The following is a 10204-nucleotide window of genomic DNA, read 5'->3' on the forward strand; positions in this document are numbered from 1 at the left end:
CTATTTTCAGACTTGTAGGTTTGTGGCCAAGTTTATCTTATTTTCTATTACCTATTTTGGTAACTGGCATTTATACAAGAGGACATTTTAAATACTAGGAGCAAATATCTCACAGAAAACCAAAGAAAAATACAAAATCTCACAACCCTGCATCAACCTCACTCAAGCACTAAGGAACACATTTACATTGCTCCCTAAAGGTCAAAAACATTCACTCTTAACTAACCAGAACAGAAAAACATGAATGAAGCACCTATCCTGGAAGCTCATTGGGCTTTTGTGCTCATTGCTGGCTGCCATCTTTGTCATTTACTGAAGACATCCTCATTTACTGAAGACATCCTCTTGAAAAAAGAGGTTGCGTTTGAAACTGTATACTTTTTCTTTTCACTTGCAGTATGTACTGCAGCTCCCCTTAGAAAATAAGTACTGTTGCATGCATGGTGCATATAATTGGGAATGCTGCTACAAGTCTAAAGAAAAAATGCAATTTGGAGCGCAGCCTCAATGAGCACTCATCTGTCTGTGCTCCTTCCGCGGCTCAGTCGATGTGATGTATCTGCTGCTGCACAGAGGATTGTGGGTCAGGACAGTCAGAAAAGCAAGCTGGCTTGCATACTGCAAAACGTGACCAGATGCGGTAGGATGTCGTGGTATTGTTTTTTTTTTTTTGCTCATTGGTACATAAAGAATCTTTTTCTGGCACACTAAAAAGTACTGTAGGACAGGTATGGGAAGGATTTTTAATGCGGTGGAGCTGGATGGAGCCCAAGAAGAGCTGCAGTCAACACGGCTCCCTCTGATTGGCTCAGGTGGCCGTCAATCAAGCAAATATGACCCAAAGAGACTTTTTCAAGGTTTTGATTTTAAATTCACCATCAGGAAAAGAGTGAAATAATGCTACTGATTGCTTAAAGCACTTAGAATCAATATTTACCTCGGCCATTCAAGTGAATATCCTTCTAGGTCAGCGATAGACCACATGCCTACTTGTATGTAAAGGGGCTGTTTGTGGTGATGAGGCCACCAACAGGGTTCCTCTCGGCTCCACCTAGCAGTCTAGCATCTTATAGCTCATTGTTTTGGTTTTTGCAGCCCACGTCTGTGCTGGTTCTCTCTCACTGCTTTAAAATTCAACAAAGATATATATTTTTCCCCCCATACTAGCCCGAGCCGTTTTGAGTCATTAGGGGAACTTTACCTCGAGCCACATTTTGAGCTGTTTCAACCTTCAGCCATGTAACACACAGGCCCGTTATCACTCAACTCAAAATGATATAATATTTCAAGGGGGCTCTCTGTTACAGTTAAAGGCACAATCCATAATTTCTATTGACTGCTGTTTCTAGGAAGTGCAACAACAAGTGCACCCCCTCCCGGGTCCTTGGGACACTGTGGCCTGCTGGTTGTTGCTGGGGGAAGACTTCAGTTCCTGCTTCTTAAGTTCAGTTTTAAGACATCTCAGTACATGGCAAAGCAATCATTGTGTCAATGGCGTTGGTCAACAACCCCATCAACCCTATCCTGCAGATATATTTTCCTGACTGCATTCAATGAAAAAGTGACTTTCTGCCATGTAAAATAGCACTTTTGTCAAATAGAAATAGAAGCAGGAGCTACACTCGCAGCAGGAGAATGACCCCAACATGCAGAACCACTTCAGAGTGATTACAGAATCACACGGAGTTCTGCTCTTAGCAGTCCTCAAAGATGTTCAATAATAACTACATCAAAAGCTTTTCTTCAAGATTCATCAGGACAGAACATGAGCGCGCTCCAAAGGATGCTTTTAATGCAGGCATAAATGGGAATGTTGGCCAATTTACAGATCAGAAAGTGATGAACTAGCATGTGTTAGCTCTTTGAAACATTTATGAGTTAAATAATACATTACACATTAGCGAAGTGCTAAAAAGATCAAATTGAAAAGGCCCAAGCATATGAGGTCTTGATAAACACGAGTGGAGGTTCAGGGATGAAGGCTCGGCTCTCTAATCATAATTGGTCCCAGTAGATTGCTGGAATAAAAATGCACAACAAAGTAATGTTGTACGCAGGCGCCGGCCTGCTTTGAAAACTCAATAATATTCACACGACATTAGATTCTGTGTTTGCCTCAGCAGCTGCTCACAAAAGGCAGCCATGAACAAAGACATTCCTTTTGCATTTCAAATAACCGAGCTCTAACCCCCCCCCACCATCCACGGCAATCTCCAACTTCCAATCATAATTCAAAACGCCATCACTACACTTCTTAAAACATGAGGAAATAGCTTCAGCAAAATAAGTAGCAAGACAGGAAAGAAGGGAGAGGAAGAAAGGGGGGAAAGTGAGGGAAATAGAAATCCATTAATTTTCCATTTTCCATGGACTTGCTCTTTAAGGGTCCTCACAAACCAAGAAGCATTGAAAAACCAATTAATCAAACATGAATGGGCTATCATAGCCATAGCAGACGCGTTGCCATGGCAACAGCCTCCAGGCAAAATTGTCACCCCTTTAATCTGAACCTCGCCATGTTTAATATAAACAAGAAGGAGACATGCAGAGCAAAAGAGCTCACCCGGGAGAAAGGCAGCGTGGCTGCACGAGTGCTGCGAGTCAGGTCACTGAGGCTTCACAGTTGTACATGAATCCACATTACAGCTCCGATTTTATGGGATTAGCTCAAGAGAGATTCTTTTTTTGTAAATATCGGGACAATAATATAATTCATCTCATTCTTGCGGAGGTAAAGATGGCGGAACCTATCTAAGCATGTTTGACTCCAAATGTTTGACTGTAAATGTGAATCGGCTCACGGTTCTTTTAAGCGCAAAGTAAAATAACTCCCAGCTGTGTTTTGTGGTGAATAAAACAGGTGTTTTAAGCTCAAAACATGATCATGTCCAGATCTAATCAATTGTTATTTGTTTCTGAACATGATCCGACCTCTAGCGCAGCGTGGTCACAACATAAAAGTGAAAACGTAACAAAAAGGAATGTTGCTTTTTGACATATCCATGAATTGCAGAGACATAGACTCAAAACATTTATTTTGGTTTGCAATAAATATGAATACAACTCATTGTTCTGGAGGTAGATGGTGTTTGACTAACAAATACGGATCAAGTGACATTCCTTTCAAGCACAATTTTTTATTTTTTTTTTTAAAAGTCACTGTATTTCTTGTTCTTGTTTTGAATCAGGCGCACATTACGTCTGCCATTATTTATAATCACTCCCCGTTTTTCGAGCCGTTAACTCAAATTATCATGAGAGCTGAGGGGTCTGCCCCTACTGACGAGGCAGAAAATGCAGACACAAAAATTATCTCTTGCGTCTCTTCCCAAGTATGAAAGTGTGCTTTATCGTACAGCGAGTGCAAAAAGCAGCTATGTGCGGCGGCAACACAACGGAAAAGACTTGAGCTCATTAACCAAACCCTCCCACTGTGATAATCTACTCCGAACAGTCACTCCTGTGTCGCTTTCTTTCAGACGTCTCTGAGAGCTCTTGCTGCCTTCACCTGTGTCAGACAGGAAAAAAAGAGCAAGAAGTTATCACATAGCGCCATCAAGCCCGAGCTAAATAAAGCAGGTGGCAGACGGCTGTACAAATATTATGAAAGAATCTGACAAAGGTTGCCGGTTGCCATAGGTACTGTATGCTAATTCTTAATGGTGTCATCCGAATAGCTGGCCACAAGAGGGAGGGGTGGCGGTGAGTAACAGGATTGGATTGGTCACTGCTCTCTGCCTTTAGCATGTAACACACTGACTGGTCGCGGACTCATGACAGAGATGACAGTCCTATAATAACATACATACAACATGAAGGCAAGAGCTGATGGATGGTTGGAGGTTCTGTCGAAGCGTCTTCTAACGCTGCGCTCCGCCGTCCTGGTGCTTCTGCTGCATTTTGTGGTAAACCAATAACTACCAACTCGAGCGCTGCAGTGGCCTAAATTTATATATTTAGATTATTTATGAAGTTGGATTCCGAGTTCTCTTGGGCACATTCGTAGCCGTGCTTAACCTCCAGCAATTTAGTTGTTTGTTTGTAAGGCCCCCGGGGGATCAGAGTCCCTCATAAACACAGGAGGCAAAGTAAGAGGGAAGGGAAAGAGGAGCGAGGACAGTGAGGGAACACAGCGATAGAAAAACACACTGGAAAGACCACATGACCTAAGCCCGTCTACAAAAGTTAGCGAGGGGGGGAGACAGTTAGATATTGCTTTTTTTTTCTTTTTCTTTTCTCAGTGATGAGCAGCCGGGGCGGACCTTAAACTGTGATGTAAAGCCAGGAAACTCGGTGTGAACGTGCTCCTCTGCCATCGTTACGCCTGTCGTGTTTGTATTCACATCTTGTACATCATAGTCAAATGGGAGTCAAATAACAAAGGCTTTCCAATTATGTGTAGCACATTGTGTGCGAGATGGAATATCACAAAGCCATTGTTCCCCTGCTCCTGCTGACCTTACCTTTGAAATGGTTTCACGGCCGCTCCAATTGCCTGCACCATTTGATTTAGCTAAGGGGATTTGACCACCAGCACAGAGATGAGAGAAGGGGAGAGGAGAGAGCCCTCTCCGGCTGCAAGGAGACTGAGGAGAGAGTAAAACAGCTAACCTTGCTCCGTCCTCATGACGATTATAGCAGAGTGGCATCTGTTTTGTCATTTAAATCAGTGGGGCGATTGCCGCGTGATGTTTTTATTGCCCTGGCATCGTAATACACTCGATGCCGAAAGAATCGATAAATGTTGCGGTCGTGTTTCAACTTATTATCACCATCGGAAAAAAAAAAAAATAGCCATCCAAATATTTCCCCATGAAGCCTTTTAATTAAGCGCCCTCTACAGAGCCAAGTCAATTCACTTCAAATTCACCTGCTTCAAAATGCAAATGCAAATGAAATGTCTTTGCTAATGATAGAACATTGTGAGGCAAAAAAGATCTATGAGCCCAGAAACAGCTTTATTTTTCGAAGGGAGGTTTTTGTAAACCTCAGTAGAGGATCGATGGAAAACATCTTGACGGAAAACGTCACAAACTGGTTTTGGTTCGTGCGCGGTCCAGGACGGGAAGGCTCTACGGCGGGTGATTAAAACAGCCCAGAACATCATCAGTATCCGGCCTCTCGAGCATCAGCGATATGGGTGATGTGGGATGTTGGCACAGAGCCCAATGGATACTAAAAGACAGTGTCAACCAACCCAGCCACAGTCCATTCGCCCTGCTGCTGTCTGCCAAGTGATACAGAAGTATCCGCTGCTGAACAACCAGACTACAGAACAGCTTCTTTCCTCAGGCTGTGAGACGCTGAGAAATAGTTTTTATCAGCTGTGACAGAATCTACTGGTTATGTTTTCATCCTCTGTGTCCATGTATGTGTGTGTCATTATGGTCCTAGAGACAGTTAATGTATCAGGAACTACCACAGAAGCAGTTTTGAGTACTTTGTGTTTATAGTACTTGGCATTTTTTTTGTCTCTTTTGCATGACAACATCACAACCGTGCAAGATGCATTCATGAAAAAAAAGACAGATGTGTAGTTTAGATCAAAATAGAGGCCAGGTTTGAAGATGGGTGTGGCCCAGGTGAGAGCATACTTGCCAAACCTCCCGATTTCCCCGGAAGTCTTTTTTCTCCCGGAATCACAAATTTCCTGGATTTCTCCCAAGATTTAAAACATTTTTAACATCAGTTTGCTGCACTGTTGTTACTCATCCTCCTCTTTGAGTTAGTGACAGACAGAGAAATGGAGAGCAATAATATTCAAACAAAATATTCTGTAATTGTCTGTCCTTGAATTGCCAATAGGGGGTAAGACCCCCAGAACTGTGCTTTGGTTTCAAATTCCTCTCTATTTTTGAGATCTCATGATTGGAAAGGGCCCGAAGTGTCTGGCCCTGAAGTCACCTGTTGCAGCGGGAACTACAAAAGAAGCAGTTTTTTAGTACCCTCCCAGGTGTTTATACGTCTGTCTGTCTGTCTGTGGCCAAATTTTGTCAACACAACAGCATCAGAAGTGCATGGTGCAGCCAGGAAACTTTACAGTCGTGTAGTGGGGTTTGGTCCAACCCATTACTGCTGAGAGCCCAGGCAATAATGTAGTAACGACTGGGGGAGTCATGGGTCGGAACGGGAACATGTTCCCATCACGAGACGGTCTCCAGTTAATTTTTGTGATTTATTATGTAATCATCCTTTTATATAATTTCAGTAAAGGGATTACAAATATCATTTGGCGGCACAATCCACGTTGTAAAACGCTAATTATATTAATCTCGAATCCAGAAACATTGCCTGCTGAACTGCTCTAATCAGCGCCATCAGACTGACAGTCCCTCTCTCACCCCGTCCCACCCTGCTTGAATATACAGTGATCAATGCCTCCGTGCGTCCTGAGACTTTCCTCTCCTCACCCACCCCCGCCACCCCCCGCTTGACTGGAGCCATCTTGTTTAGAGTGATGGCTCACTCACACAGGTTCACGGCTGCTATTGTAAAATCACCCAGCGTTTAATTGAAACAAATGACTATAATAATAGAACATTATCCCTGCAGGCACCCAGCCATGACAGCTTTAATTAGAGGCGCGTTCAAGACTGATCCTTCAAAAGCACAGCCGCCGCGCAACACGGCGGTAAACACGCCTTTTAGGTGGGGGAGCCAACCCCGGGCCTCACAGCCCCTCAAAGCTACTTCTCATTCACCCCGAGGGCAAAGCGCTAACAACTCTGTTCCTCAAAGAGCCTTCGAGCCTTCAAGTCTCCTCCTCCCCTCCCTCCCCTCTCTCCCTCTCTTCTCTCTCTCTCTCTTCATCCGTGTCTTCGGTTTATCAAGCTTATATACACCCAGGAGGGTCATTTACACAAGCTGAGGAGAATTAATAAGAGAGTGGATTTATGAATCATACGCTGCTTAAGTATGAAAGCAAAGGCAAAAAAAAAAAAGCTGCTTCTGCCGTCTTGTGACATCAGACAGATGCTAAGTAAGGCGGATATGATGGGCGGCAGATGCCGGGATGTTCGGGAAGAAGGAACGCGAGGCGTTTAAGAAATTTGTCGAAGCGTTAGCGCGTTTGTGTTTCAAAAAAAGGCAGTCGAGATTATTCACAAGACAAGGAGTCTTTGATTCGGATGTAAGATGATGCTGTGATCCAGGTGTGTATATATACCAGCCAACTGTATTTAGCAACACGCTATTAAAACCTCATTTATTTAAAAAAAGCTTGGCAGTCGTTCCGTGTTGCCAAAACAAGACACCGAAAGGTCACTTTCAATCGCTCCAATTACATGCTAGTCAAAAGCAGAAGTATAAAAATGCCTGCTCTTGCACCTTCCGCGCTGAACTGTGATCAAGTAATTAATCTGGCAGCAAAACAGCAATACCTCACAAACCAGCAGCATAAGGAAATAATTACAAGAAACTTCAAAAAGGAGAGGAGAAGCAGTTTATTCCAAGAGCGCCTTAAGTAGCCACACTGTTGAAACGGACTCTGCCACGTTATCTCTCAGAGCCAAACAGAGAGCGTTGCCAACACGTTTTATATTTTCATAAAAAAAGAAAAAAAGAGAAAAGAAAAGCAGGAATGACTTGTAAGTCGTGCCGCGCAGATAAAAACACACACAAATCAGAAGTTATAACAAAGTACAAAAATAAAAAAGGTAAACTTTTTAGGATCTCCTCCGCAACCCCTCTGATTGGTATCATATGTTGTGTTTTGTGCGGGAAAATACGCGCGCAGTTATCATCATTACAGTTATTCAATCTTAAAAGTATAGCTGGAAGCGTTCGCACAAAGGGCCTGATGTTCCTGGTTGCGACTGATTGTTGGTTTGAAAAGTACTGTACCACCCCGAACGCCTCTCAGAGTGACTCTGTGGCAGCAACAAGGCAGTGGTTGATTTGCAGATTGTAATGTCATGATGTCCCCCTCGGCACCATCCTCCATGTTCCTCATTACCGCTAATGTCAGAACCTCCTTTGCCTTTATTTCCCCTCTCTCTCTCTTCCTCTCCAACCTCCCCACCACCCCGGATCTCTCTCTCTTGTTCCTCAGTCTTTCTGATTCTCTCTCAGTGTGTCTCCCTTCTCTCTCCCCCCCCTCAGCCCGGGCGTGTCTCCGAGCTCACCTCACAAAGCACGGCGTCAGAGAATCAGAGCCTTGCCTGACATGACATGCAGGAGACGGTTGTGAGGAGCGGTAGGGACACACACTCTTGACAGCAGAAGGCGAGGCTCCTCTGCTCCCACTAATGAGACCCCTGACTGCCGTGTCAAACACACTGTGTGTGTGTGCGCGTGCGTGCGTGTGTGTGTGTGTGTGTGGGCGTGCCAACAGATGCACAACAAAACAATGAATGTAGATGCAGAAATAATGAACACAGAAACAAGAAAGAGCGCCCATATGAAGAGTAGGTGCGTACAGTATTGTGTGGAGGTCGTGGCGAGGTGATTTACATGTGATTATCAGAGATTTCGCAAACATTTCTCTGACATCTTTATCTCACTCCCCAGCTTTCGATCCGTAGCAAATGTTACAGATGATGGACTACCAAACGAATTAACCAAGTTCTAATGTGATGGAGCACATGATGGCAGAGTACAGTGTGTTTGAGGCTTATCGTTTTGCCGATTTTCACCCAAAAACACCTGGTTCCATATAAGACGCAGAACGTTGTTAAGCAGGATTCCCTATAGATTTAATTGCCCCACACATCCAAATGTTGTTTCCTACGGCAAGATGTAGAAGTAGAGCTTATGGACAAGCAAACTCTTTGGTTTGCTACAAAAACAGCTCCGAAATAGTTCTTGTAAAAGACTGGAGCCAAACGGATATATATCAACTTGCTGATATTACGGTATTATGACTGATATATCCATATGGCCAAATGCAACTTTTTTTTTAATAGATTATAATGAGAAAAGATGTGTCAAGTATTTATCATTTCTATATAATTTATTATATGTTTACTGTTTCCATGCACTGGCATCATTTTGGTCAATAAAGTTTATTGTTTTTATCCCCCTAATATCGGTACCAACGTCATCCCCAAATATTCAGTTATCGGTTGGACTTTGTGTTTTTGAGCCACTGGTTTGTCACTACTAGTCTCTCTAAGCAGGTGATGTGAAACTACAGTTTTGTCCTTGAAATCATAGATTTTTTGTCAATGTTCACTATTTTTTTTTATACAAAAAAACAGACACCAATATTCCCACCTAGAAAACAATTAGCTTCTTTTTGGCGTCCGTCTTGGTCTCAGCTCTGATATCCAATACAAACTGTGAAAATCACCTCGTCACGTGTACGGACGTTAGCCAATAGCCTCCACCGGGGTTAACAGCTGCCCATGATTTCTGCCTTTAGCTTTGCGCCTCTTGCTCCTGGTTTACAGCACAAAAACAAACAGCCCACGATGAACTGTGTTCCATGAATGCACAAAGTGTTTTTAATCACCCGGACTCGAGCCACTCTCGCTCACATTAGCGGACAGACTGGCAGTGTTGTGCTGAACTGGTGGCTGGTGGCACAGCAGGGGAGACGTCCCTGAGTGAGATGACGTGGGACGGCTCTCTGCCACCACCACCAGGGCTGAATATTCCTGGTGGTGAAAGCGACAATGGGCTGATGGATGGTTGAGATAGGGCACAGTGCAATATGGACACGATTTCATGGCATGATAAATCTCAGCAGGGGCCCGTGGCTAAGTGTAATATGAAATCCCTTATCTATGTATCTGCTTCATAACACCGGCTATCTGCTGCAGCTGGATCTGCCTCTGTTTCTTTCGGGGCTTCTGCTCTTTGCTTTGAATGCCACTGTTGATCGCATCGACAGCATGGAGGAGGTCGATGGCAACAACACGTGTGTGTGATAACCCGTTTTTTTCTTTTTTTTTTGCTCGGTTGTTTTTTGAAATGCGATGTGATGAATTATCTAAATTGAAAGTTGTCACTGCTGAGATCCTCTTCCATTAACTGCGATCACATCAATAAGCAGCGTTATTAGAGTAGATTTTTGCATTATAGCACTCGGTGCTGTAGAAGTCGGCACGTGTCCGTCCAAAAAAAAAAACAGGTTTTAAATGACACCTGCGGTGTAGACGAAACGCAATTTGTCTCACAGAACTGATCCTTTCCAAAGTGCCGTGTGTGTTATTCAACACCATCTCTTTAGAATTTTCTGATTAAAAAGAAAGAAATTAAGTCG

General features: G+C 43.6%; 1 protein-coding gene across 5 annotated transcripts in view; it reads right to left on the reverse strand.

The window, feature by feature from the left end:
• The window catches only part of tox2 (TOX high mobility group box family member 2), a 131684-nt gene that overhangs the window by 16949 nt on the left and 104531 nt on the right, over positions 1 to 10204 (reverse strand). The window lies entirely within an intron of this gene.

Source organism: Sparus aurata, chromosome 6 (assembly GCF_900880675.1).
Source record: "Sparus aurata chromosome 6, fSpaAur1.1, whole genome shotgun sequence".
Classification (NCBI taxonomy): domain Eukaryota; kingdom Metazoa; phylum Chordata; class Actinopteri; order Spariformes; family Sparidae; genus Sparus; species Sparus aurata.